Source organism: Felis catus, chromosome C1 (genome assembly GCF_018350175.1).
Source record: "Felis catus isolate Fca126 chromosome C1, F.catus_Fca126_mat1.0, whole genome shotgun sequence".
Classification (NCBI taxonomy): Eukaryota; Metazoa; Chordata; class Mammalia; order Carnivora; family Felidae; genus Felis; species Felis catus.
In genome coordinates this window covers 103,749,692-103,777,334 of record NC_058375.1, presented here as the reverse complement: position 1 = coordinate 103,777,334, position 27,643 = coordinate 103,749,692, and the positions used below count along the sequence as shown (strand labels likewise).

Here is a 27,643-nt window from a genome sequence, read left to right as displayed (position 1 = left end):
AACATGGGCGGCTCAGAGAGAGGGCAGCTCAAGTCTCCCCTGGCTGGAACAGCACGCAGTTGTCAGGTCTTAGGCTGGACTGTGTCATTAGGGCCGCTGCAATGTCTCTTCTCCCTTATTCTCAGCTCAGATGGTTCCTTCTAAGCCCTCTCCCCTGGGCTCTATGAGAGCCCTCCTCATTTTGGATTGTCATCATCTGTTTACTGTGTCTCCCCAGCTAAACTGTGAGATCCCCCAAGGGCAGAGGTGGGTCCTGTTCATCTTTGTATCACAGAACTCAGTGCACAGCCTGTTGGGGTCATAAAATTTGGTGTATGAACTGATGACAGACACGGATGACGTGTGACCTCAGCCAAAGGGGGGAATGGTGATCACATGGGGTTTGTGTTCTAGTTACAGGACCCATTTTCCGCTCCTACCAACCTGTCAATTACTCTTTTTGCAAGGGGCTTGCAAGTCCTGTCCCCATTGTCACATTACAGGTTAGGGCCACGCGGAACCGGGGTGGGGGTTGGGGGGGCAGAAGGCAGGCAGCTGAGGGAGAGACACGAAGATGATGAAGGGCTGTGGGCGGGATGGTTTGTCACATGTTTTGGAAGGCCTCTGAACCTTATTAACAGTGAGTACTCCGTGTACGTTCAGACCAAGCCAGGTAGAGACGCTGAGCTTCTCCTGAAAGCTTCGATGAGGTCACAACACGAGGAAGTGACCTGTCCCCAGGTGGTGCTGGGACAAGCATAGTGTGGCACTCCGGAAAGGATCGGCAGTATCTGGGTAGAGAAAGAAGACAAGAAATCCAGATCCACTGAGATGCTGAGGCAGTCTCTTGGGGACTGCAGGCTAAGAGTCGCTACCAATTCCTTACTCGGGAAGGGTGGCGTGTCACCATCAGGTTCTCACTGTGAGGTGTTTGCACCTGTGTATGATCATGCTGTCCACTTACCAGAGAGTAAACGGCACACAGTTCTCTTCCCCCAGCAAAGATGAAATTAATGTTTTCCTTAACGTTTTCATAACTCTCCAGATGTCTGATCTCAACCCCGTAGACCTGACAACTATGTTGGTCCTGATTCTAGAGTTCCGTCGGGGTAGGACTTGTTTCTTAACAAAGGGTATTCTTGTACACGTGTGCTCTGGTTCAACCTGGGACGTGGGAGGTGCTCTGTCATGATTCAGTAAAGGAAGGAATTTGGCCCGGGCACCTGGTGCCTTCCTTGGTACGGCTTCTCCACAATGCCCGCTTGGCACCCTTTCTCTAAAGCCAGTGCCTTCTCCTCTGGACCCATCTGTCTCAAATTTTTTTTTCCTTTTTTTTAAACACTGAACAAATGGCTAAGCATTGAGGAATCAGGGTACAGCCCACAGTACAGCTCTCTGCTTCATCACTTTGCCGAAGAGCAAGAAACAAACTTACTCAAAGGAGTATCTGAGTGGCTGAGATTTATTCCCTCTCATCTTTTCCTCAAGTTCAAGTTAAACAGTGACAGATTCTGTTTTGGTTTCCTTGCTTTCAATTCCCTAGATAGGAAACCATCTGCATCGATGAAAATGATTTACCCCTGGAAGTGTGTGTAACGGAGAGAGAAAAAAATGGGGCCCACTTGGTTAATGTTGACTATGAATTTCTGGTGTGAACCGACCACATCAGCTATTCAGTTGGTAGCACTACTGTTGAGAAGACGGCCAGCCGACTCCAGATTTGGGGCGTCGGCAGTTCTAGATTTGAATCCAGGCTCTAACACTTTCTACCCGTGGGACTGGGACATGCTTCTTCGTGTCTGTGAGCTTCGCGTTCCTCATCTGTGAAATGGGGACTTTAATGCCTACTTGGTACATAGCTACAGTTGAGTCATATTATTGTGGGAAGGAATGTCACCAGTATATCCAGCGAAGGGTGCCGATATTGGACTTTCATTTAACATGCTTTCTCCTTCCAGAGACATTTTAATAGGGTCCAGCACCTTGCTCCAGGGGGGCCCGGGGGCATTCTGAGAGGGGGGGGCCTGGGGTCATGCTCAAGGTCTTGGGCGAATCACACTGGGTACGTCAGAAGAACAAGAGCTTCCAGAATCAACAAAGTTTAGAGAGTAGGCCTCAGAAACAGGCAGGGTGGTGACCAAAAGGAGGACACTGAATTCACTTAGCTGATTATTTACGTACCAAGTATGTGCCAGGCACTGTTTGTAGGACTGGAGATCCAACGGTGATTTAAGACAGATCAAACCCTTACCCTAATAGAACTTACCTTCTATTTGAAGCGATGTCTAATAAGCATAAGAAATAAATTCAATATATGGTATATCAAAAGATGTATAAATCTAGATAATTTGTGTGTGTGTGGGGTGTTTCTGGGGTTTACAATGTTATTAAGCTTATTTATGTATTTATTTTGAGAGAGAAAGAGAGAATCTCAAACACTGTCAGCGTGGAGCCCCATGGGAGCTTGAGCTCACAAACTGCAAGATCATGACCTGAACCAAAATCCAGAGTTGGATGCTTAACTGACTGAGCCACCCCTGCACCCTGGGGTTTACAAATTTTATTTTATTTTGTTTTATTTTATTTTATTTTAAACGTTTATTTATTTTTGAGACAGAGCATGAACGGGGGAGGGTCAGAGAGAGAGGGAGACACAGAATCCGAAGCAGGTTCCAGGCTCTGAGCTGTCAGCACAGAGCCCGACGCAGGGCTCGAACTCACGGACGGCAAGATCATGACCCCAGCCGAAGTCGGACGCTCGACCGGCTGAGCCACCCAGGCACCCCTACAATTTTAAACAAGGTGGTCAAGTCGGCCTCCTTGAGAAGGTGACATTTGAGCAAAAACTAAGGGAATGAGGGGGTATGTCTCCAAAAGATACTGGACAGCCTGGGTTGGGGTGGGGGGTGAGTGGACAAGGAGTAAAAGCCTGGAGGGAAGCATCGCTCCCAGGCCCCAGCGTCAGGCCTACCCACAGTGCCTGGTGATGTCAGAGAAGGCAAAGGGCAGTGTCTGTGCTCATTATGTTTTTCATGGACCAGCCGGCGAGGACTCTTCCTCCCTCCCCCCCACCATTACTATACTGGATCTCTGCCTGTCTCCAGCAGCCTCATTTTTTTTAATTAATTTTTTTAATGTTTATTTATTCTTGAGAGAGAGAGACAGGGCGCGAGCAGGGGAGGGGCAGAGAGAGAGGGAGACACAGAATCTGAAGCAGGTTCCAGGCTCTGAGTTGTCAGCACAGAGCCCTACGTGGGGCTCGAACTCAAACTGTGAGATCATGACCTGAGGTGAAGTCAGACGCTTAACCGACTGAGCCACCCAGGCGCCCCTTGAGCAGCCTCATTTTTAACAAAGCACATGGGTCAGCCCTTCTCTGAATTACTATTGCCGTGTACGGTTGTGCAGGTTGGACACTGTGTAGGATGACATACCTAAGAGGTTTCTGTTTACATTTTAGACGTTCTAGATTTGTATATCATGATAACTTTCTGGCAGGTGGCAGTGAAGTGTCCCAATGAAAGCAATATATTGCAATGCTCTTCTGACTGTCAGGATAAAGTATTTTGAAGAAGAACTTTTTCTAATTCACATTAAGGCACCTGGCAACCTTGAAGATCCAGATTTCCAAGAGGCGCCCCCTGTGGTTTGTCGGGGATAGATTTACCGGTTGAGACAAGTCTGTCCTCTGCCGAAAATTCTACTGTGGCTCTCAGAGTGGAAATTCCGGCATTTCTGTGTTGGAGGGTCTTCAGATAGCAGTCTGATCAGAAGAGTGAGCGAGCCCAGAAAACGCACGGCCAAGCTGCATTTGCAGGGCAAGCACGCGGTGCTGTTTGAGTTTGGGGAAGCAGCACTCGCACCACCCCCTCGACCCCACCCCTGCATTGGTTCCTTCTCAACTTGGGCTCAGCTACCTCCTCTAGCCTCGCTCTCATCAGCCCTGACTTCCTCTGCAAAGCCTGTTCTAATGCCCAAATCCCGCTCCACACACACGCGGTCACTCTGTTCTGGTGCTCATAGGCATTACACCAGTTCCTTTTTTTTCTCTTTTAATTGTTTAATGTTTATTTATTTTTAAGAGAGAGAGAGAGAGAGAGAGAGAGAGAGAGAGTGGGGGAGGGGCAGAGAGAGAGAGGGAGATATAGATACAGAATCTGAAGCAGGCTCCAGGCTCTGAGCTGTCAGCACAGAGCCCGATGTGGGGCTCGAACCCACAAACCATGAGATCATGACCTGAGCGGAAGTCAGATGCTTAACCGACTGAGCCACCCAGGCACCCCTACACCAGTTCTTTTTAAGTATTTGTTCTCTCTCTGGAATTAAAACGACAGCTTCAACTGCCTATGTATCCCACTAGCCTGTGGACTCCTTGAAAGCTGGACTGTGTCTTATCGACTTTGGTAAACCCTCCCCGACACAGTAGTTGCTCAAGAAATGTGCTGTCGAGCACTGTTTCTCAAGCGCAATTACTAAGCATCATCTGGTGATAATAAAGAAAACGGTCCTTTTAAATGATACATTTTAAAATTGCGGGACATGCCACAAGCAGCTTCTAAATCCTTTGTCTTAAAGGCTGTTTTTTCCATCTGTCACATTTGCCTTAAGCCTGGTAGTTTCTCGGGAGCTGAGATACTATAGGCATCAAGTAAACATATGTGCAGATAAGAACAGCAACCTGTGATTACGGGGTCACAGATCGAATAGCCCAGGTTACAGCCTTCGGGCTCGAGGGTGTTCATTTGTCCTTCTTTGGGGTTGGAGAGAAATCTCCTACCCCAATATGGCAAGCATGGGCCGCCCAAAGCCCTGAGCCCGTATAACTGGGCCGCCCCCTGGGTCTTACAGCCAGTTTTGGTTTCTTCCAGGCTTGATCACTGGGGAAACGTACAGAGTATGTGGCCTTGTAACCCCAACACATAAGTCTTTGTGGAAAGTTGCCATTCTCAGGCGTCAGGCATGTCCGTGAGCAAAGTCCCCAGGGGGACTCTGGGGCAGAAATATCCCAATTTAAAAATATTCTCTAATGGCTTCTAAAATGTGTACAAGTTCAATTACTCTCGGCTTCCCTGTGCTGTGGCAGCTGGTCTGTCTGTGTTTATTTGCTCCTCTGACGCGTGATTATTCAGAGGGACTGCACTTGTCTTGCCCTGTCTCTTCCGTGAGAGGCCGGGAGCCCCTCAGAACAGAGGTCAGCTCCCTCACATGAGTGGTGGGTCTGGCTGGGACTGCTGTGCTCCAGGGGTGGACATTAGTGGAGGCTGGGGACAGTTTGGGCAGCAGTGGGCAGGGCTGGGTGTCGTCTGGGTGGCAGTGTGTCCATCGAGAGAGAGTAGCATGCTGGTATTTTCTCGACTGGTAGTGGAAACCATTCTTGGTGCTATCTTGACTCCACTTTCTGTAGGCGGCCAGTCCTGCCTGTTCTGTGTCCTTGGAGGCAGAGTGAGAGCAGTCACTGGCCTAATAAGGCACAGTGTCAGAGGGTAGCTGGCAAACGTTATAAATATGATTTAAGCAATAGAATCCAGGGGCTCCTGGGTGACTCAGTCGGTTAAGCATCCGACTTCGGCGCAGGTCATGATCTCGCGGTTTGTGGGTTCGATCCCCGCGTCGGGCTCCGTGCTGACAGCTCAGAAGCCTGGAGCCCGCTTCGGATTCTGTGTCTCCCTCTCTCTCTGCCCCTCCTCTACTCGTGCTCTGTCTCTCTCTCAAAAATAAACATTAAAAAAAAATTAAGAGAAAAAGTCTCTACAACACCCAGTGCTACATTTGGATGTCTCTTTGCCATTATTAGCAATGTGGCCTCGGCTGGGTTACCTAATCTCCTGCTTTCTTCATTTAGAAGATCTACACTTGCCTCCTAGGGTTTTCATGAAGGTCACCTAGGATACTTTAAGTAATCAAAAACATATATGTCCCAGGGTGCCTGGGTGGCTCAGTTGATTAAGCGTCTTACTTCAGCTCAGGTCATGATCTCAGTTCGTGAGTTTGAGCCCCGCATCGGGCTCTGTGCTGACAGCTCAGAAGCCTGGAGCCTGCTTTGGATTCTGTGTCTCCCTCTCTCTCTGCCCCTTCCCGACTCATGCTCTGTCTCCCTCTCTCAAAAATAAACATTAAAAAAAAACCCCAAAACAATAGAATCTACAGTGTTGAGAACAGAAGGGCTGTCTCTGAATTCCCTTTGGCTGGCCAGGTGACTGGGGCCGGCCAAGCTAGTGGACTAGGACTGGAGGAGAGAATTCCTTACTGAAGGTTTTGGGGAGATGTCAGCCAAAGAAGACATCTAACTAGGCTACAAAAAGTAGTGGGGCTGGGGAGATAAAATGGGGCCCAGCCTCCTTTCCTCAGTCATCTCATGACCTCCGTAGCCCATAAGGCACTGACTGACCCGAAAGGATCCTGGGCCCAGCTGGGACGGCAGCCACCTCATATATCCAGGGAAGGACAAAGGGGCCGTGTTTTAAAGCCCACGTAGGTAACTTCGGTTGGCAATGATTCTCCACTTCATGCCTCTTGGTGTGATCCTCAAATTGACCTTTGCGGCCTTGGATTTCAGCTTTTAGTGTTGGTGCCATAGACACCCACCTTGTATTAGTCTGCTTTGCTACTCGTCTCTATGTGGCTTGTTACTGTCGTAAAGCCTTTCACGTCCCCGAACACAATCCTGAGAGGTGGGTAGAATTACCAGCCCCATTTCATGGATGAGAAAGATGATGCTCAGAGAAGGGAGGTGACCTGTGCAGGTCATCGCACTAGTGAGCAGTGGAGCCAGAGCCTGGACCCAGATATTCCGACTGCATTTCTGCTTTGACACGTCAGTTATGCCCATAAATCACTGGTAGTCACACTTTTCTAAGTGCCGTATGACCGTGTCCTCCAAAGTATGTGCGTTTAATTACCCATAAATCATAAAATGCCTGACAGTGTTAATATATAAACATGTTATACAGCCTATGAAAACATATTTTTAAAGGGCAGAAAATGAGGGGCGCCTGGGTGGCTCAGCCAGTTGAGTGTCTTGACTTCGGCTCAGGTCATGGTCTCATGGTTTGTGAGTTCGAGCCCCGCATCAGGCTCTGTGCTGACAGCTCGGAGCCTGGAGCCCGCTTTGGATTCTGTGCCTCCCGATCTCTCTGCCCATCCCCCACTCACATTCTGTCTCTCTGTCTCAAAACAAGTAAAAATTTAAAAAAGGGCAAAAAATGAAATAAATGATGTATTTTTTAAAGCCCAGGGACCAACACTTGTGGGTAGGAGCTGGGTAATGGGGATTTATTTTTATTATTTGGACTACTTTTGCATAGGTTTAAGATCTTCTCATGAAATGTTAGAAAAAACAAACACGGAACAATGAACCGAGAAAGGGGGCCAACAAACAGTTACGGAAGCTCTGGGCAGGAGCCACAGATCCAGGCAGGGTAAACTGAGAAGAGGGGCCAGGATTGCCCTGCTCGCTCATCAGGCACATGGGTGACAAAGGCAAGGGCTGGATGAATTCTGCTTCTGCCATGTCATCAATACCACTGTAGCATGTCTGTACTCCTGCCTCTGTGAGGGGCCACGGGGGGCTAGTGGGCAAGAGGCTGGACTCCAGAGCTGGACTTCTGGGCTCACGATCCTGGCTCTGCCACTCGCTAGTTTTATAATCCTGGGAAGTTTCCTAACTTCTATGTGCCTCGGTTTCCTCCTCTGTAAGGAGGGGATAATAACAGTGGCTCCTTCACTGGGTCGTTGTCTGGATCAGATGATATACACACAGCATTTGCATAAATTAATATTTAAAGTAGGAAGGACAGTGTTGGAAACATAGTGCTACATGGACTGGCTGTTGTGATAATTGTTGTAGAGCTGTTACACGTTGTTTTAATGTTATTATTATTCCCTCTGCCCTTTCTAGATGTAATGGGATCTGATTTCTCAGGGAGCCTGCTTCCCCTGTTTCCACCTCTGACTCAATCTCTGAAAATGCCTGGACCAAAAAGGTGCAAGTACTTCCTGGGCAAGTGTACTCTGGGAGAAGAGGAAAACAGCGGTGCCACATGTAACAGGAAACAAAAGCTGATGGAAAGAAGTGGGATGATGTTTCAGGAAAGGAAGTACAGCTTCAGCCGCGCTAGGTACGCGGGTCCACTTCACAGGGTCCCAGCCTCATCATCCCTAAAGCGAGCGATTTGCTGCAGCTGATACCAGAGGTGCCTTTCTGAGTTGACATTTTTTGGCTGTGTTCTGCTTCCCTTTGAGCTACGATCACTCTTAGGATTTCGAATTTCAAACAGTCTCCTGGGTTTAGCGCCTGATCAGAAGATCTCCCGATCTCAGGTTTGGTCCATAAGCCATGGTACACCACGTGCCTTGGGACATAGGCCAGGTTAACCTGTAAAGTAACAAATCACAAATTATGCATTAAACTTTTAGAAGCACAGATGTGTCCTATTCTTTATGATACATGCAGGTTGATGGGTTGACGGTGTAGGAATTCATATTAGGATGCCAAATAAAAATACACACGTCATATAAGCTGATCTCTAGGCAGTTGTATATATAGCTAGCCATAGAAATTTCTACCTACTTATAGACACTGTATGATACATAGGGCTAGTTATATATATATATATAGGTAGATAAATCTGAGATACGCATCAGATACTACCCTATTTCCTGGATCTTTATGTCAGGAATATATAGAACACTGCACTTAAGCAAAAACAGGTGTTCATAAATTTAAAAAATCCACAACTTTTGTGAAAAGTCACATATTTTTATATATCTATACAAATATAAATATTGATATATAGATTACACAGATATAATCATTGAATATTAATAGTTATTATTTCCAGGTAGTGCATTTCAGGTGATTTTGTACTTTTTTCCTTATGGTTTACATATTGTGAATTTTTTTTTTTTTACATTGAGCATGTATTATTTATATAATCAGAAGAAAAAAGCCCTTTTCATGGTGAAGAGTGTCTAAAAGATACTAACTCAGATATTGGCATAAAGAGAAAATCATTAAAAGGAAAAACTAACAAAATATCTGATGCAGTAACTAAACAAAGAAAGAATATCCCGAACTCTGAAGGTCAGAAACCTTTAATGCAATTGCGATGTTTTAGATACTTTCTTTTATAATTACGTTCTAGGGCTTCTTGGACATTTCCTAGGACCGATTACAACTAGGAAATCCCAGAAAATGTTTGGAGTTGGGACAGTTTAGCCTTTGAGGACAACTGAGTGCCTTAACACATTTCTTTGCATAGACTATAGCTTTTCTTTAGTTTGAAAAAACAATTCATTTGATCACATTTGTGTTGGGGGTTTTACTATATTATTACTGGGGTACCCTTACATTGGTCCCTCATCTTAGTCACACACACACACACACACACACACACGCCCCTCAGTCCTTATTTGAAAGACAGCCCCCTCCAAGCTGCACTCCTGCCCCGCGCTGGCCCTGAGGCCGTGAAGGCAGCGGTTCCCACAGCTGGACTATGGGGAGGGGAGCCATGAGTGCTGAACAAGAGTGGAGGAAGCTGGGGCAGGCCCTGAGCTGATAGCCTCACAGACAGCATCCATCCGGGGCAGGTGAGAGACTGGGGCACACTTCCTCCACGGTGGGGTTTGTCTCCCTTGCTCTGGGTCAGGTTCTTCTTGGAACAGTCTCCCTGGACAAAAGGTCTCAGTTCCTACTGCGCTGGGAGTGGGGCAGGGGAAGACTGAAGGCGAACATCTCAAGAGGGGTTCCCTCCAGGACCGTTTATGATATGCTCATGGGTCCCTGTGGACTCAGGTGAGGCACCCGCCCTCCTGCCCCCAGAAGCCTATCAGGCAATACCCCCGTGGGCTGGAGAAGAATCCCCCTTAACGAGGGCAGACCTATGCATTCCTCTTGCCTGAGCTTGGTCTCATTTTTAAAAGTTCTACTCAGAATACCCATTTAGTGCTTAATACAATACTACTAGTGAATACTTATTAAATAAGCACTTATAAAGCACCAGGGGCCAAACTAAATAAATGCTTTACATGTGTGAGCTAATTTTATCTTCCCAATAGCTCTATGAGGCAGGATCTATTATCACTCCCATTTTATAGATGAGAAAACTGAGTAATAGGAAGTCACTTTCTGTAAGTCATACAATGAATTAAGTAGCTCAGTCACATTCAAATCCAGGTCTGTCTTCCCCTTGAACCCATGCTCTTAACCTTTGTTATACAGCTACACACTGTGCTCAAAGCTGTGAATAAGGCCTTCACGGGGCTCACAGTCTAACAGGAAGAGTTAATTACGTGTGTGAAACATGAGTGAGAGAAGAGAATGCAAAGTTTATAGTACTCACACCAAAGAGAGCTACCCTAGGATGGCCAGGTGGTTCACCTGTATTTGCAAAACCATATTCTAGAATATTTTATGAATATCATTATGAACATTGTATGTTCATCATTATGAACATAATATGTTATGAACACAAGCCTAGCTTATAAACAGAATCCAGCTTACTCAAAACCTTGTCTAAATCTTTGCTGTTAGGGAGCTCTAGGCACTTGGGTGAGTCAAGCTTAACAATTACTTGGGGTTGGTGGATAGGAACAAGGTGAGGCAGAAATGCACACAAATTCAAGGTGGAAATTAGGGACTCCTTTCTGGCAAATCATGTACTTTATCTTGCCTAACAACATTGGAATTTCATCTGGCAAAGAAATTGGGAGATATTTTTCTCCCAAAACATTTCTTTTGGCAAATATTTGAGGATTCGAAATTTGACCACTGATCTACTGGGTTTTAGTTTGAGAGGAAACAAGAAAGAGTCTTCTTGGAATAAGAGTACAAGAACAGCTGTTTGTTAGTTTCATCCCCAAAGCCTCTTTCCCTTCCAAGGCTCAGTGGGCAAGTTTGTGGGCCAGACAGTAGAAAGGGCTTATCTTGAGTTTTGGCCTCCTGGAATAGAAATTTAATTTCAAAAAGGTACATTATTATTCATATTTCTGTCTCCATGAAAATCAAACATTATATTTTTATTCCAAGTACTCTAGTATATGAAAGACCTTCCTCCCCCCCCCCCAATATGTTCCTACAAAGATAGCAGAGGAGAGTGTCAAAATATATTCCAACTGATGAAGTGTCTTCATGGCAGGAAAATGGAATTGGAACTTTATGAAGTGTTTGTTAAGGGGAGGGCAAATGTCGAAGGTTTCAGCTGGAGCTTCTAATTGCCAAGTTAACAATTTTGGGAAGATCTCAACCAAGCTCTGTGGTGCCTGGTAAATATCCTCTGGCCATTTTGATTCAACACTCAATTAATTAATGTAGTGGCAGAAAGGAGCTTTAACTTGGAGTCCAAAAGTCTGGGTTCCAAATCCTTTTGTTAACTGCTTGACCTTGACTCAAATCTGAAAACTCTCTGTTCTTTATGTCTTCATCTGTTGAATAAACATCATACTTACCTGGCAAGGTCATTTAAAGGATCAATACAGTGATCGCAAGGGTCCGAATAAATGACATCCCCTTCCTCTGTCCAAGTTAGGAAAAATGGGTGAGAACAGTCCAGTGCAGGCAGAAGGATGTCAACATATTGCCTTTGGTACTGATGAGCCTAAGAGCAAAGGCTTAGCTTAGGGTATATAACAACAGTGGGCCTTTCTTCCCAGTTACTGGACATGGCTATGGCCTTATCAAATGGTGAGCATGGAGGAGGGGCTAAATGATGGCAGGCAGGGAATGAAGAGAGGGGAAGGATCTGAGCCACCCATGCCCACAGAGCTGCACCATGACTTCTGTGGGTCACAGGCCCTTTTGCCTTCAGGGGTCCCTGCTTCCATAAAAGATACTAAAAATTACATATGCATTGGCATAAAGATGAGCATAGTAGCATGACATTAGTTTAGCATTACATTTTAAAACATTTTCTTGGACCTAACCTGAAAAAGTTTTTTTTTTCTTCTGAATTTAAAAGAAATTAAAACATTTTTTTGTGGATCCCTACAAGTATTTGGACCCTAGCCACTGTACTGAATGGTCAAGTTGGCCTTGGACGGCTGGCCCTTGTTCTCAAATTTCCTAACTAGAATAGCCCCTCCTCCCTTCTTGGGGAGTACTGAGGAGGCCAAAGTGGACACGCTAGGTGTTGCTACAGACGGAGACATGAACTCAGGGGGCAGGATGCTCCCCAGACCCCATGAAAGTAAAGTGCTAAAAAAAATGTGTGTGTAGCCTAGACTGTGAATAACACCAAAATGGGTAAGACATTTTCTCTGTCTTCAAGAATTGATTATAGCATAAGGCAGAGGGAAATAAGAGAAAAATTGGAGAATAAGTCACATGCTGAGGGAATTTCTAGAAACAATTCCTTGTGGTAGTGATAGTAGAACTTGGCCTTGAAGGATAAAGATTTTTGTTAGACAAGGCAGGATGGGATGGAGTGGAGAGGTCATTCTGGACTGTGAGACTGGAAAAGATATGGATTCACTTGAATGCAAGGATGTTCTGGAAATTAAGTTCAAAAGGCAGCCACTAGTGGCACCTGGATGTCTCAGTCTGTTGGGCATCTGACTTGGGCTCAGGTCATGATCTCACGGTTCGTGGGTTCGAGTTCTGCATTGGACTCTGTGCTGATAGCTCAGAGCCTAGAGCCCGCTTTGGATTCTGTCTCCCTCTCTCTCTGCCCCTGCTCTGCTCATTCTCTCTCTCTCTCAAAAATAAAAAATAAACATTAAAAAAAATTTTTTTTAAAGTAGCCACTTTCCTTATTCTTTGGCTCCACTGAACTCCCTGTTTAATGTTTTTATACCAGTGGGTGTTTTTATACCAGTGGGTGGGAGGGAGGGATGTTATTATTTACTTGGTACCTACCATGCACCAGGAGATTTACATGCATTGCCTCATTTACTCTTCACTATAGTGATTTGAGGTGGATATCATTGCCCCTGTTTTTTCGGACAAGGAACTTGAGACCCTGAAAGCATAAATGGCTTACACATGGCCCCAGAACCTGTGGTCATCAAAGGGGTTTTCTGAGAGTTATACAAAGAGTTACTACAATTATAGTTTGGGTGGAATGTTGTTCCAGGGCCTCACTTCTGGTGTTCCATTATCCCGACTCTCAGACCAGACTGTGCTCCCTCTTGTGCGCATCTACCTGGTGAGGGCCCCTCCATGCATGCCTTCATCTGTTCACCAGCACTGCCTTCCCTGGCTTCCCATGCTGGGTCCAGATCTCTGCTGTTATAGACTTGGTGCTTGTGATTCCCCAAGTGGGGCTGGTTCCAGGGGCCCCTGTGTGCTGGTCCCAAGACCGTGGTGGGCTTGCAGGAGCTAACAAATACTGGCTAAGTAGCTAATATTTAGTAAGCACTTGCTCTACTCCAGGTACTGTGCTTAACACATCCTCACACGTTGTTTTATCCTCGCAACTTTCTCCGACATAGGCATTTTTAAACTTTTACAGATCAGAACACCGGGGCTCAGAGGGATCCTGCAACTTTGCCAAAGGACCGCAAGTGATGGTGCCAGAGGCAGGATTTAACCCCAGCAGCCTGACTCTAAATTTTCCCCCCAAACCACCATGGAGTCCAGCCTCCTGGAATACTTAGAGCTTCACATCACGTTTTTACTACTTGTGAGAAATTGGCCTCTGCTTTTCTCCAGTTGATCTCAGTTTCTCAAAGTTCTTCCATATTTGGCATCTTTTCTTTGTTGTCTTCCATGTTGCCCTCCCTAGGCATGGCTCTTATTCTTTCAGAATTTTGTCATTTGGCTGGGTCCTGTTCAGAAATTATTAATGCTCTTATATCTGTATTTCATCCAGTCCTTTCATTGTAGATATCTAACAGCTTAGTTGTTGTACATCTGATATTTTGTTATCTTTTCGCTCCTTGCTTGCTTTTGTCTTCCCCTGGCAATGGCCAGAGGGTAAGCATGGAGACTTGAATGTGGACTTCCTGGCAGGAAGTCACCTTTTCCCTCTAACAGGACCCAGCCATGAGGGAACATCTGTGGGTTTTATCTCTTCACATCCATTCTCCTCTTTCATCAACACAAAAATTCTGCCTTGAGGGACTTACTCTTTCCCTGTTGACATTAGAGGACACATAACATGGTGGCACCACATTGCCTCGGCTTAAATCCCAGCTCTACCACTAGACCATCTGTGCTAACTTGGACTGATAACTCAAACTCTCTGTGGCTCAGTTTCTTAATTACAATAGTACCCGCCTCACAGGGTTATTGTGAGAAGAAAACATGTGTAAATATGGTGCTTAGAACAGGGCCTGGTAGAAAATAAGCACACCATAAATATTAGTGATTTTTAAAAAATCATTAATCTTTCCCAAGGCTAGGCCGAGGGAATGTTCTTTCCTGGAATTTGAATCCTGAGCAGAATGGCAAAAAGACAGAAATCCATTAGAGCTGATTCATTTGGGTAGTGCCCCGAAGAAATGGTTAATCAGTTCCTATTCCCTAGATCCTAGCCATCCTTCTTCTGGTCTTCAAGTTCTGGATCTTCAGAAGTGTTTTTTATTCTGCATTCCACTCCCCACATTCTTCCAACAAATGTCCCCTCCTCCTCCTCATTTTCCTCTTCCTCTCCATCTTTCTTCTCTTGCTCCTTCCATTTTCCTACCCCCCACCAAGCACCCTTCTCCCTCCTCCCCAAGCCCAAAATAGTAAGCATTGGTTTCTGATACTTTCTGCCAAAAAATCTTTACTGAGCCAGCATCCCATGAAAATGGCCCCTTAGTCTTGGCTTAAATATTTCCATAAAACAGCTCTCTCTGTCTCTTTTTTTAAATTGGTGAACTCTGAAAGTACTTTGTCATACTAGGCAGAAAGCTTATATAGGATTCTAGAACTACAATGTTTGGATTTGGAGCCTGGCTCAGTCATTTACTCACTGTGAAGCTTGGGCAAGCTGTTTAGCCTCTATGCCTTGGTTTCCTCACCTGTAAAATAGAAGGCAATAATAGTAACCATTTCATGCTATCGTTGTGAAGATTCAATGTCATTAACACTTGTGAAGCATTTAGATTTCCAGTAAGAGTAAGTTCCTGTGAGTCATCCTCCTCTTCCTCCTCATTCCTACCATGGATCCCAGCTCCACTCTTCTGAGCTGCCCAGAATAAGCCAGATCTTCCTCTTAGTGCCAATCTTTCAAATACCAGGATGCTCCATTTGTGTCCCTCCTTCCTCTGGGCTCAGTATGCCCGGCTTCCTTCTGTCCTACCTGCAGACTTCTTCCCAGTCAGGCCAAGCTGCTCTTTGTGGTCTAAACTGATCAAACTGGAAAGATCCAAACCTGTCTTCAACTTGTCTGCCTCATTATTTTATCAAAAGTAAAACACAAGTAAACATCTTATAAGGTTTTGGGTTGAAATCTACCTGCTTCCCCTCAACACTGGGGAGGGTCTATGCCAACAGCTTCTGGACTCCAGAGTCTTTGAGCACCACCCGACTACCTGGGCCTGAGGGTTGAGACTGGGGTCAGGAGGAGAATGGCACATGAAGGCATATGGAAATAATAGCAGTGGGAAAAACTTCCTGCCTCCCCTGCCGGTCCCCACCCAGGCTTATGCAGAAGCTGACCAGACATACTTTCTGCACTTTGCCTGCTCTGCCTTAGAGTCATAAGCAAGTCCCTGGGCTAAGCTGTTCCTGGTTGTTGACATGCCACTGACAAGCCAGAAGAGTTTCTACTCATAGGAAGAGCTTTCCCCACAGTGTGGAGAGCAAGAATCTGATTAATCATATCGGTTGCATGGCACTTCGCTGTTTGGAACACATCAATTCACTACAACATTGGGATGGATTTGTCATAGGAAGAACAGTCTTTTTTTCACAAAAGGAATACCTGTTTACAAGGAGGATGTTCAGGTCCAAAGAGGTTAACGGCCTTGCCCGTTCACACAGCCACAAGGGACAGAGCTTGCATTGGAGTTGCGCTTAGAGTTCTTTGTGACATGCCTTGTTCTGAAGGCTTTGGGGCCGCTGTTGGATGTTCCCATGAGTGTGTCACTTTGCCCCGGAGGCTACAGGACGTCTAGTAGCCTCTTTCTCAATGGTCAGCAGAGGCACCAAGGAGCAGGTGGCCTGGGACCTATAAGTAGGTCTATCCTAGTCTACTTCGAGGAAGGGGAAACTTTTGGAAATAGAGACACAGTGACTTGAAAGACACATGATGTTTGGTAAGGCTGCAGGGGTACCCTGGAGAGAATGAGAATCTGCTGGTGAACTGGAAGTTGTTGGGGGAGTCAAGTTCCAATGTCTATTCATCCCATCACTTATAAAGTCCAAGGGAGCCTTCTGACTAAGGGGCTTAATGTTAGGGCTCTTTCTAGAGAGTCTAAGGAAAATAAGTTATTTGGTGGCATCCATTGTGGATTTCCTTGGATTTGGGGATTGCATGGTGAGAGAGGAGCCCAGGATTCCATGGTGGAAAGCTACTGGGGTGTCCTGCCCAGCTCTGCCTTTGAGAAGCTATGTGTCCTTCCAGCCCTGGACTGGCAGTAGGACTTAAGTTCCCAGCCCTGAGTTCCACCTGTAATTGCAGGGGGTGGGGAAGCTAAAAGCAGGGAGCAGGTGGCTAAAGCAGAAGTGCTTTTATATTGGGAGTGATCCAGGATAGGACAACTGAGAAATCACCCTGTGAACCCCTGAAGATTGGAGGACAGTCCTGATTCATCCCTTTCCTTGGCTCTCCTCAGGACAAACTAATGTGGTTTGCAAAGCCCTTAAAAATCTGGCCCCAAACTCTGGCTTCTTTGCAAGCCAAGCTTCCCCATACATTTTGGTCCAGCTAGGTAGAATTATTTACTGGTCTTTGAAAGTGCCATCTCACTTTCTCACCTCATGCCTTTGCTCATGCTGTCTCATGCTGCCTGCGATGTACTTCACCCCATTTCTCTTTCTGGAGAACTTCTACTCCCTCTTCAAGATGTGCCACAATGTCATTTCTTCTGTGGAGCCCCCTGGCACGGTCATGACTTGCCCCATTCTTGGTTCCTACAGCATTCTGACCTCAGCTCTGCTGTGGCACTTATCACATCATCATGTGATTGATTTTGTGTTTGCGTGCACAACGGACACTGAAACCAGACTGCCTGGATTCAAATCCGAGCTGTACCACCAACCTTAGACAAGGTCACCTTGGACACGGTCTCTGTTCTTGCCTTCCTTCTATGTAGAATGGGGGCACTAGCACTCACCCCACAGAGTTTTTATGAGGATGAAATGAGCCGCCATGTATTAAAGACTCAGATCACAGTCTGGCACTGTAAGTGTTAGTGGTGTTGCTGTTGTTACAGTTACCTGTTTGAAGTCACCTGTCATGGTTCCCTCCTATTCATGTCTACCTGAACTTCGACCATCACAAAGAGGTCACTTGAACATCCACAGTCCATAAGCCATACCTGGAATGTGACTTTCTCTCTCTCTACCCTTGTGTGTAGGGTGAATAGATGCTGACAGGCAAGCTTCCTGATTTCCGCTCAATGTTCCTCCCAGATCAGAGCTCCATCTTGATCCTTTTTATAGTCTTTGCCACCAACTTCCAGCATGTATTGTCCAATTCCCTCAATCCAGATATCAGGATATCCTCCTATACATGGTGATCTAAACCAGGCAGACTTTTTCTTCCAACTAGATCTCTATGCCCATGGAATGCCTGGTTGGTAACACCCCTCATTTGGTTCTCAGAGGGGTCTGGGCACCCCTGACACCTTATGACACTCTAGACTTTGTTTTTTTTTAATATAGAGGCCATGTTTGAGTCACCTGTACATCTATTTCCCAACACAGTACTAAACTCAGTGGGTTTTTAAAACGAATAAATAAATGGAGAAGTAAGAGTAAGTCATCCTTGACTTTCCCACAGTACAGTGTCAGTGTGATTGGATGCACCTGGGCTTTCTGCTATTGACAGATGAAACTGTCCTGATTGAAACACACCTCCAAGTGTTTGCTCATTTCCATTCTCCTTATCTGGAGTACCCTTGAGTTTTCAGTACAGTGCCACCATCTGGAATAAAAAGTGTCTGGGACATATTTTGTGCTCCCCAGAGAGCAGCTTCAAGAGTAGATATAGTTAGGCACCCAAGACAAACTTCAGTTTCTTCCAAGCTTTGGCTTGGTATGGAGAAAACCAATTGCTTAGAATCACAGACACTGAACTGGAAGGAAGAGTCAGTGTAATCTAGCCCAATCTCTTCTTTTTACCAACATGGAAGCTGAGGGCCAAAGAACAAGAGTGACTTCTCAAGGTCACTCAGCTCTATATGTCAGTTAGGATCTGAGCTCACATCTCCTGAGTCCCCAGTCAGCACCTTTGTCCTTGGGCTCTCACTATCCCATCAGCCTTTGTGTCTTGCACATGTCCTCGCCTCCATGGGCATAGCTGCTATTCATTTCCAGACCCTTATAAGCTTACTGAAAGCTGGGCACGACTGGAGGCAAGAAGCACAGGAGATAGTTGTTCTGGGGGCAGTAGGCTCCCATGGGTGGTGGGGGTGGGGGTAGGGCTGGAGGTTGGAGAGGGCTTTTACAAACTTTGGTTTTGTTGTCCAGGATTTAAACTTCTACCATGTTTACCCATAGAAATCTTCTCTCAAGATTTTTGCAGGGTTTTCTCAGGGTCTGTCAAGGTCACTCTTATCTCCACTTATTCACCACTCACCCAGCACACTTCCTTTTGTGTGTTATGTGTGGTGGGGAAGGGGTTGGTTGGATGGGGGAACCTAGTATTTTTTGTTTTGTTTTAAATTGTTTTGTTCAGAAATTCTGTTTTTTCCCACGATCTGCTTGCAAGGCTTTGAAATGAGGACTCAGAATCACATGGAGTAACTCAGAGTAACTCACTTGGGGCAGAGAGGGGGATGTGTCTGCACCAAATTACAGCACCAAATTACATTGTCTTAGAAATTTAAAAGGGTGCTACTTACCTTCAACGAGTAATATTTTAGTAACAGATATTGAAATGCCCAATACTAGGGAGTGAAATGAACTTTGGTAAATCCAAAGAGTAGGAAACTATGTAACCCAAGGACTTTGCAAGGGGCGTAGGAGATATATCAGTCTAGGGGGTACCACACAGCACGCAGATGCTAATCCTTGCAAATTCTAGTGCTGTGGTAACATTCTTGCAGAGAAAAGGCACCAGCAGATTGTATGGCCTCTGGGTGTCATTTCCCGTCACTATACTCCTGATAATCATTAAAAAGGTGAAGAAGATGTATATCTATTGACACAGAAGATGTCCCTGGCATATTAAGTGAATTAGAAAACAATGCTCATAATGCAATTCCGATTTTGTAAAATTTATAATGATAAAAATGTAGTGGGCAAAAAATAGATATCAATATTGTCACAGTGATGATAGGTGATTTTAAGTCCTGTTTATACTTTTTCTGCACTACCAAAAATTTCACCATAATATACTTTTACTTTTGATACTTGGAAAACACCGTAAGTGTTGGAAAAAATAAAGCTTTCTATTTGTGGCTGGGCCCAGAGATTCATTTATGAAGGGGATTTTGCTGAAGAGGTCAGTCATTGCAGTAAGAAACTTGGGATATCAATAAATGTTATTTCCCTTCGCTATGAAGAGAAGGAGGCAGGAAGAGGCCATCCTCAATGTAGGTGTGGGGCAGAGACTCTTCAATTGGAAACTCCAAGGGGATGTATTCCTGGAGTCCCTAGTCAGAACTTGGCATCATTATTTCCCATCCTGAGACCATCTTAACTAGGTTGTTAGAGTCTCCAGTACTCTCCACGCTGTAGTTAAGCAGCATTATGCCTTAAATAAACTTTTAGGGACTAGCCTGGGAAGCCAACTACCCTTTACCACGCTATTTCTATGGGGAAACCTACTCCCAATGCCGCATCACCAGGTTACATTGGAGCTTTGGGACACAGCCATTTTCGGTTTGGAGACCTACTTGACCCTTTCCTCCTTATTCCCTAAGTATTTCAAAAATCCCTATTAGTTTGTGAAAGATTGTAAAGTTATGGACAAATTCTTTGGTTTACACTCCATTTGGTAGCCTGGCACCCAGTTTTCAAGACCGAAGAGTTCGTGGAGATTGGCACTACTAACTCATTTTTTAATGAGTATTACTTCTCATTGATCAAGTTGGCTGGAGTTGCCCAGGGTTCCCTAGTTATGCTAGTGATTTATGTCTTCCTCAGCACTCCTCTGCTTACTGTGGTGGTTAATTTTATGTGTCAACTTGATGTCTTGTGTTGGGTGCTGGCCTTGGGTAGCTGTGTGAGTTTGCAAGTTATAAAAGAAAGGAACGGACAATCTGATCTCAGAGGGCCTTTCCATATCTGACAGGTGAAGTCTGAACTGAGAAACTCACCTCATGTCTGTGGGACAAATTTCAACCTGTTTGGTAAGAGACTTCTAGGCCAGGGAAGGAGTAGGCCATGCTTGCCTCTGTTAGATTTGTCAGCCATTTCAATTACTTTGGAGGTTGGTGAAAAATGACCTTTCTTGGCGGTAGAGCAGTAGTCTAGAGCGGTAATCTCTAAGCTTTTCTGGGTCAAGAGTGCTCTGTGAATCAGATCAAGACAACGATCCCTCTTCCCTAAAGCTTTGTGTATGAATGCAAGGGCTTCTAGGCCCCATGAACTTCACCAAAAACCTTCTAGGCGTCCATGGATGTAATAGAAGCTCCTTTGGCTAAAGTCCAGATCAGCAAGTTCATGATTTGGCCAGAGATGTTTAAAAAGAGCTCAAGAGCGAGTTTTGCATCTCCTCTCAAACACCTTCCGGATCTAGAGCCATCTTAAGCTCTGGGAGACAAGTTGTTCCAGGACCTAAAGAGGTCAAGCAATCATGTTTTTCTCTAGTTCTTAGTAAGTTACGCTCCAGGGACTTTCAGCTAAGAGGCCTAACAGAGGTCAGAGGATCTATTATCAGTTAATTGGCCTGTTCAGCCCTAAGGGAAGTCCCCAGGTTTCCTTAATTCTTTGAAAGATCTGGATTCTGCTTTTGATCTGGGACAAGCCGCCTCCCCACTGGGGGCCTCAGTATCTTCATCTGGCACACTCTTTAAGTTCCTGTCAAGCTCCGGTGGTGCTCTGTCATCTGTGAGTCCTTGATAGCTGTGTGGTGGAGACAAGCATCTAAGAAGTCATGATTCTGGATCCTAACTTGGGTCTGCTCCTGTCACTGAGAGGATTCCTGTCCAGAGAAACTTCTAGAGCACCCTGCCTGAGAAGCATCTAGCTTCCCAGAGGCCTTCAGGGAAAAGGCGAGGAACAGAGTTTGTTTTTGTTTGTTTGTTTTCTGCTCTGGGAAGAAACCTATTAAGAGTCATCTTGAAAGGAAGATGTCCACTGGGCACCAGGAGAGGCAGGCTAGCATCAGGGATTTAGCTGTGCTCTGAAGAAATAGAAATCTCTTCTCCGTTCTCAGAAGTTCTCCCATTTCCATGACTCACCTCCTCTCATTCCAGAAAGTCATGCACAGGAATTAATTTATGGGTCCTGTCCAGAAGTCTTTAAGTAAACAGTGCCACCAGACCTTTCTGCTACCCAGACAAGCTGGATTTCAGGCCCCAGGGAGGAAGCTAATGACTTGTAGTTACTTGGCTATTGTTTTCCGAAAACAATCTGACTTCCTTTCTGATAGCCTCAGAATTCCTTCTTTACAAATTAAGATGCTGGAGCCAGGGAAGGGCTGAGCTCACCAGCTTGGTAGCACAATGCTCCAGGGCAAGATCTCCTTTCTGCAACAAGTTACAGAGGCTCCTTGTGGACTGGTGGACAGGCAGCTCAGGGCATGCAAGCCCCAGCTGGGCCTCTGGGCCACTGCTTCTCTCTTGAGATCTTACCTCCATTCCATAGCATGTAATAATAACGAAGTTGTATTGTGCTCAAAGAATAAACTTGTGAAGACGATATCACCATTTTATAGATGAGGACGTTGAGGCTCAGTGGTTTGCCCAAGATCTCACAACAAGTAAGGGACAGGGTTGAGAGTCCATCTCTAGTCTTCTGACTCCGAGTTTCAGCCTCTTTGAAAGAGGACATGTCAATGCAAAGAGAAGCAGTCTGTCTGGAGCTGATAGATTTTGGTCCATCATCTGAGAACTGAGTCTTCATGTTAGATAAGAATCAACATCTGAAATTCACTGGATGTGGGGCTTAAGTGCTAGATCCCTGTCTCTTCTCCTCTTCCCCTCCACATACTCCAAAGCTAGGGTTGGCTTGGGTCTGGTGTTGGGGGGGGCAGTTTTGATCCTTCCTCCTGCCTAAGAGGTTTGATGAACACTTAACAGAATGGCCAGTCCCTTTTTGCCGTAAAAGAAGATTCCCCACTGGCTTTCTCTGGCCGTCTGGACCCCGTTACAGAGTCGTGTTAAGTCTTTTTTGTTAGGGTGCTTGTGGGAGCTTTTGTTTTTGAAGGGAAGTAGACTCTGACTTTGTGCTATTGTTGATAACCACTCTGCCCTCTACCCCACCACCACCACCACTTTGAAGGAAAAGCTGATACAGTAGTGCCCCCTTATCCGTGGGGATTTGTACCAAGACCCCCAGGGGTGGATGGCTGAAACCACGGACTGTACTAAATCCTATATGTACTATCTTTTTTTCCCACACATACACACCTATGGTAAAGTTTAAAACAATAGACAGTGACAAAAACTATGTGAATGTGATCTCTCTCCCTCCCTCTCAATAACTTATTGTACTGTGTTCACACTCCTTGTGATGATGTGGGATGATAAAATGCCTGCCTGGTGAGAGGAAATGAGGTGAATGACACAGGCCTTGTGACATAGTGTTGGGCTACTATTGGCCTTCTGATGATATGTCTGAAGGAGGATCATATGCTTCCAGACCCACAGTTGACCACGGGTAACTGAAACTGTGAAAAGTTAAACTGTGAATCAGGGGGAGCTGCTATAACCCCCTTGTACCATTTTGTACCTACGCCCACTTGTGCACTCATTACATTGTAGTCTACTTGCTGGTGCCTGGGGCTCTCTCCCCAGCCATGGAAAGTATGGGGGGAAACTTATGTCTCTGTTACTTCTGTATGCCCTGTCCCTGCACAGAGTGTGTCCTCAGTATACCTTCATTGAATTCATGATTAGCAGATAAATGACTCTACAGGGTAGGTGCTTTTCCTCAAACTCTGGAGGAGGATGGTGGGGGGAAGTGCAGTATCACCTGGAAAAGCAATTGAAATGTGCTCTCAGGTACAAAGGGAAGGTTGTATTTGAATGGCACCTTTGGATGTGTGCGGTGTCCCACCTACGTGGCCCCATCTGGTGGCCTTGGTCAAAGGAACCAATGGAAATGGACAAAATAGTTATAGCTGTAATATTGATAACACCATGTTTCCATTGTTAATCTTTTATCTTTCATTTCTTTCAAAGTAGTCTCCCCTCTATGATTTAATTTTAATCTAGAGAACGGATGCATGATTCATTATATGCTGTATGTATGTATCCATGTATATATATATCTATGTCTATTATCTATCTACATGGATGTGTAGGTATATATGTCTGTATTATATATATGAGAGAGGATATTTATTTAGCAGTCACTACATGCCAAACATATATCTCATTCAATCTTCATAACCAATCTATAACTTTCATAGTTATTATGTTATTCTGATTTTAACTCATGACCCTGAGATAAGACCTGAGCCGAGATCAAGAGTCGGACGCTTAACTGATGACTGAGCCACCCAGTCGTCCCCTATGTTATTCTCATTTTAAATGTTTACTTAATTTTATTGATTCATTTTGAGAGAGACGGGGAGAGAGAGAGAGAGAAAGAAAACAAGTTGGGGAGGGGCAGAAAGAGAGGGAGAGAGAGAATCCTAAGCAGGCTCCACACTCGGTGCGGAGCCCAGCATGGGGCTCAATGTCATGACTGTGGGATCATGACCTGAGCTGAAATCAAGAGTTGGATGCTCAACTCAGGCGCCCCATGTTATTTTCATTTCAAAAGTGAGCCAGATGAGGCTGCCAGGGAGAAAAAAATTTCCTCTACTCTTTATGTTCAGTTATTGGAGGCTTGGAATTAAACTGACAGAAGATAGATAACAGGGGAAAAAGAGGTTTATTCATATGCATAGGGAAACTAACAAAAGTAGCTAGCTCCCTAAAAGGTTAAAGGTTAAGGGGTGCCTGGGTGGCTCAGTCAGTTGAGTGTCTGACTTTGGCTCCGGTCGTGATCTCGCGGTTTGTGGGTTCAAGCCCCGCATCGGGCTCTGTGCTGACAGCTTGGAGCCTGGAGCCTGCTTCGGATTCTGTGTCTTCCTCTCCCTCCTTCTCTCTCCCTCTCCCCCACTCACGCTCAGTCTCTCTCTCTCTCAAAAATAAATAAACATTGAAAAAAAAAATTTTTAAGGTTAAAGGTTAAACTTAGGTAGTGCAAAAGGGGGAGGGAGAAAAGGCTTCTATGGGAAGAACAAATTGATTCCTTTAGGAAGGACAAATGAATTTTTAGAACAAATGGGAGATAAGAAAGTTTGTGATAATGTTTGTTTATGCAGGTGTGGTGATCTTTCTGTCTTCTTCACGGCCATGCAACTCCCCCCCAAAGAGGGGATTTATGGTGGCCTCATTTCCCAGAAGCTGCTGCTTTTAGTCAGATAAGGGAAGCTCCAACAAGGCTTCTTCCTGTGTCCGATGAATCTCAAATGTCTTCAGTTTACAATAATCTCCCTACCAACTCCTGGGTTCCAAATGGGTCCCCACATGCCAAAGAGGGTCACATAGCGGCTGAGAGGTGCAGCCAAGATCTGAACCCAAGTACTCTTAACCACAAGGTGATTTGCCCCCAGCCTTATCCATTCTACTTTGAGTATTTAGCTGCTGAATGTGAGATGAAACTTTGAAGAAATGGAATAATCTTAATCTCCTAAATATGCCTCTAACCTTCTGTAATAATTTGACCCTAGCAGCTATAGTTGAAGCTGGGCACTAATTTAGGAGGAGATGAAAACTTTGTTGTTGAGTTAGGTTTTGAACATTATTGTCTAAATTATCGAGACAGGCATGGGATATTGTATCTCTATTTTAAACGCAAGGAAATGCCTCTTTTTTGGCATGATTTGTCTGAGGGCACCTGAGTTAATGGCATATCTGGCAAAAAGTTTCCTGACCTTGTATTTTTATTACTTTTGCCACTAGACCCCCTGGTATTGTACCTTGGACTTGCCTGAAAACACCCTTCAAAACAAAGGAGGACTAAGTTCTTTTTGGTCTTTGTGAGGTGGGTAGACCAAGGATGCAGAATCTGTTACAGGAAAAAGAGGTGTGCATTGTTAACCCTAGATGTTGCTTATAATGACATAATAACTAAAATAATGTGAAATTCATAGTCTTCTTGCTTTCAAGGACTTCCTTTTGGATCTAGAGGGCAAATGCCATCCCAAGATCTCCCAGAGAAAGGTCTCATTTGGGTCATAAAATGAAATCCCTGGACTGGGTACTCCAAGGCCCTGTCTTCATGCCCTGAATTTAGGGGGCGAAAATCAGGCTTGGCTGATACTGGATTCCTCCTCCCCCCCCCCCCTTCTCTTCTCACATCCGTGGAGGCCACTGGCCCAAGCCCACTACAAAAGAGTCCTTAAGTTTGGGATCCCAAAAGTTCCCATCTGCCTTAAGCCCGAGAAGAGGTATGATTGTGACTTTGAGCTTTTCTTTGGGATTAAAACTTGAGATGTATTGAGAGTAGATTCATAGACCAAAGCACCAGGGGCAAGGAAGTCTGTGTTTCTTTTGCTTTCTGCTTCTTGGAACAGGGTGTTCTTGCCCGTTTTAGCCACTATCTGGAAAGCAAAAGTCTTAAAGGGGACGGCTTATGCCTGTGGTGTCTGCCTCTCCACCGGCAGGAAAGGGTGAGTTCAGCCCACTAACCATGGCTCCAGTTACCTACTTAGGACCTCCGAGGGAGCATGTGGGACTCGTCACTCTCTTAATTAAATGCCAGCAGAACTTACTTGCATGTGTTATGGTTGTAGGTTCTAAGGGAGGAGGCTCTTCAAACATCTGGACCACAGTGTCTTGGGAAGGAAACTTGGGGAGTCAAAGATTCATGAGGTAGAAGGACATTCAAAGGTCTTCTCATTTGCCCTCTTGCCTCTAAGGAGAAGCAACAGAAAAAAGAAGAAGAAGAAGAAGGAGCAATTTCAAAATGCCACCTTTAAAAGACTTGTAGAAAAATTGTGCCTCTGCCTGGAAATCTCAGCTGGGGCTGCGCCACCTTCCTGGTCATGGCCAAATGCGGTCTCTCTTGCTGGGGTTGGAGCCCATTCCTTCTGTGACATCTGCAGGCCTGTTTGCTCCCACCTGGAGAGCCCTGTGCCCCACTCTCTGACCAGGCCATGGGTTCCATGAGAATTCCTCCACGGCCATGGGGAGAAAGTGCCTGACCTTTCGCATCAGGCAGGCCTTTTCTCCACTTCTTAACTGACTAAGCTTGCACAATTTACTAAACTTCTCTGAGGCTGAATTTTCTTTCCTGCAAAACAGAAATAATAACACAGTGTCTACCTTGTGGTGTTGTGAGGTGAAAACGCCTGGTACATCGAAGGCCTTCAATAAATGTGCCTTGCCCTTTCTCCTTCACTAAAGCACAACAAACAGATCACACTGTATGAATCTGTTTTCCAAAAGATTTGTTTTCCTCATCTAACGTAACACTTTAGGATATCATCATACAATGAGGACAAACACATATCGAGTACTGTCTTTGATACTAATTGTTTTGCCTGCATAGCTGACTGGAATGTCAGGTTCTTGTGGACAAAAGATGGCCCTTCTCTTCTACTTAGCAGAGGCTGGGCCCATAGGCCGGGCTCCTTGTCCAGGAGACCGTGATGGATGGTTCAGACAGTCTTTAGAAGGTCATCTGTCTGTCTTCTCATCTCCAAGTAGAATAAGGTGAAGAGTGCCTCACACAAAACCCTGCACGTAGTAGATGTGGAAGGATGTCTCTTTTGCTATCCCACGTCTACAGCCCTTCCCTTACAGGTACTGCCAACCAATTCTTTGGCTCTCTAAATCCCCCTGAGTTCTTCCTATCTGTAAATGCGTGGCACATAGACCTCGGCACCTCTGTGTAAGACCGTGTCTTAAGCGGAATGTGAAGATGAAGGCGACGACACAGCAGACAGACCCTCAGTTCCCACCACGGCCCCTGGCCTGACACCTCCTCTTCTGGGGCATTGAGCATCTGCTCGTGGCATCCTTTTTGGATATGCGGTGACAGCTAGATTTAGCTCCATTAGATGATCACCCAGAATCCACAGCCTGAATGATATTTTCCTTAATTTTGGCAGAGTCCTTACGTGAGCCTGGAAGAGACCCAGGTAAGAAATAAACCAGACTTCTAGCTTTGGACCATCAAAATGCACTCTGTCCTAGATAGCACCGTGAGTGCAGTACCTGGCTGGAGAGCTGCCCCACTTCCCTGCGTTGGGATGATCCTAGTTGGGGACCTCAGTCTTCTCCCAACACCGACTTGGACTTCCTGGGTCACCTCTAGTGGCCCATCCAGTTTCTTCACTGCCCTATTTCTCTACCTGCCAAGCACGGTGGGAGCATTTACCTTCTGCGCCCTGTGTTCTGCCCCAGATCATGGGTGTGCCTACCTCTTGGTAGTTTTTTCCTTCTGGGCATTCAGAGGAAAATGGCGCTC

The 27,643-nt window shown here is 45.5% G+C and overlaps 1 long non-coding RNA gene across 4 annotated transcripts in view; it reads right to left on the bottom strand.

Moving 5' to 3' along the window:
- Nucleotides 1-7,822: 7,822 nt before the first annotated feature.
- Nucleotides 7,823-27,643, bottom strand: part of LOC109502579 — a 100,098-nt gene continuing 80,277 nt past the window's right edge. The window contains exons 2-5 of one of the 4 annotated variants that reach the window (XR_006582974.1): nucleotides 25,944-26,085; nucleotides 14,872-14,919; nucleotides 11,425-11,573; nucleotides 7,823-8,353 (exon numbers count right to left, since the gene is read on the bottom strand). This is a non-coding gene — a long non-coding RNA (uncharacterized LOC109502579). The remainder of the gene's footprint in view (nucleotides 8,354-11,424; nucleotides 11,574-14,871; nucleotides 14,920-25,943; nucleotides 26,086-27,643) is intronic. The other 3 variants (XR_006582972.1, XR_006582980.1, XR_006582978.1) reach the window with 3 other exon arrangements.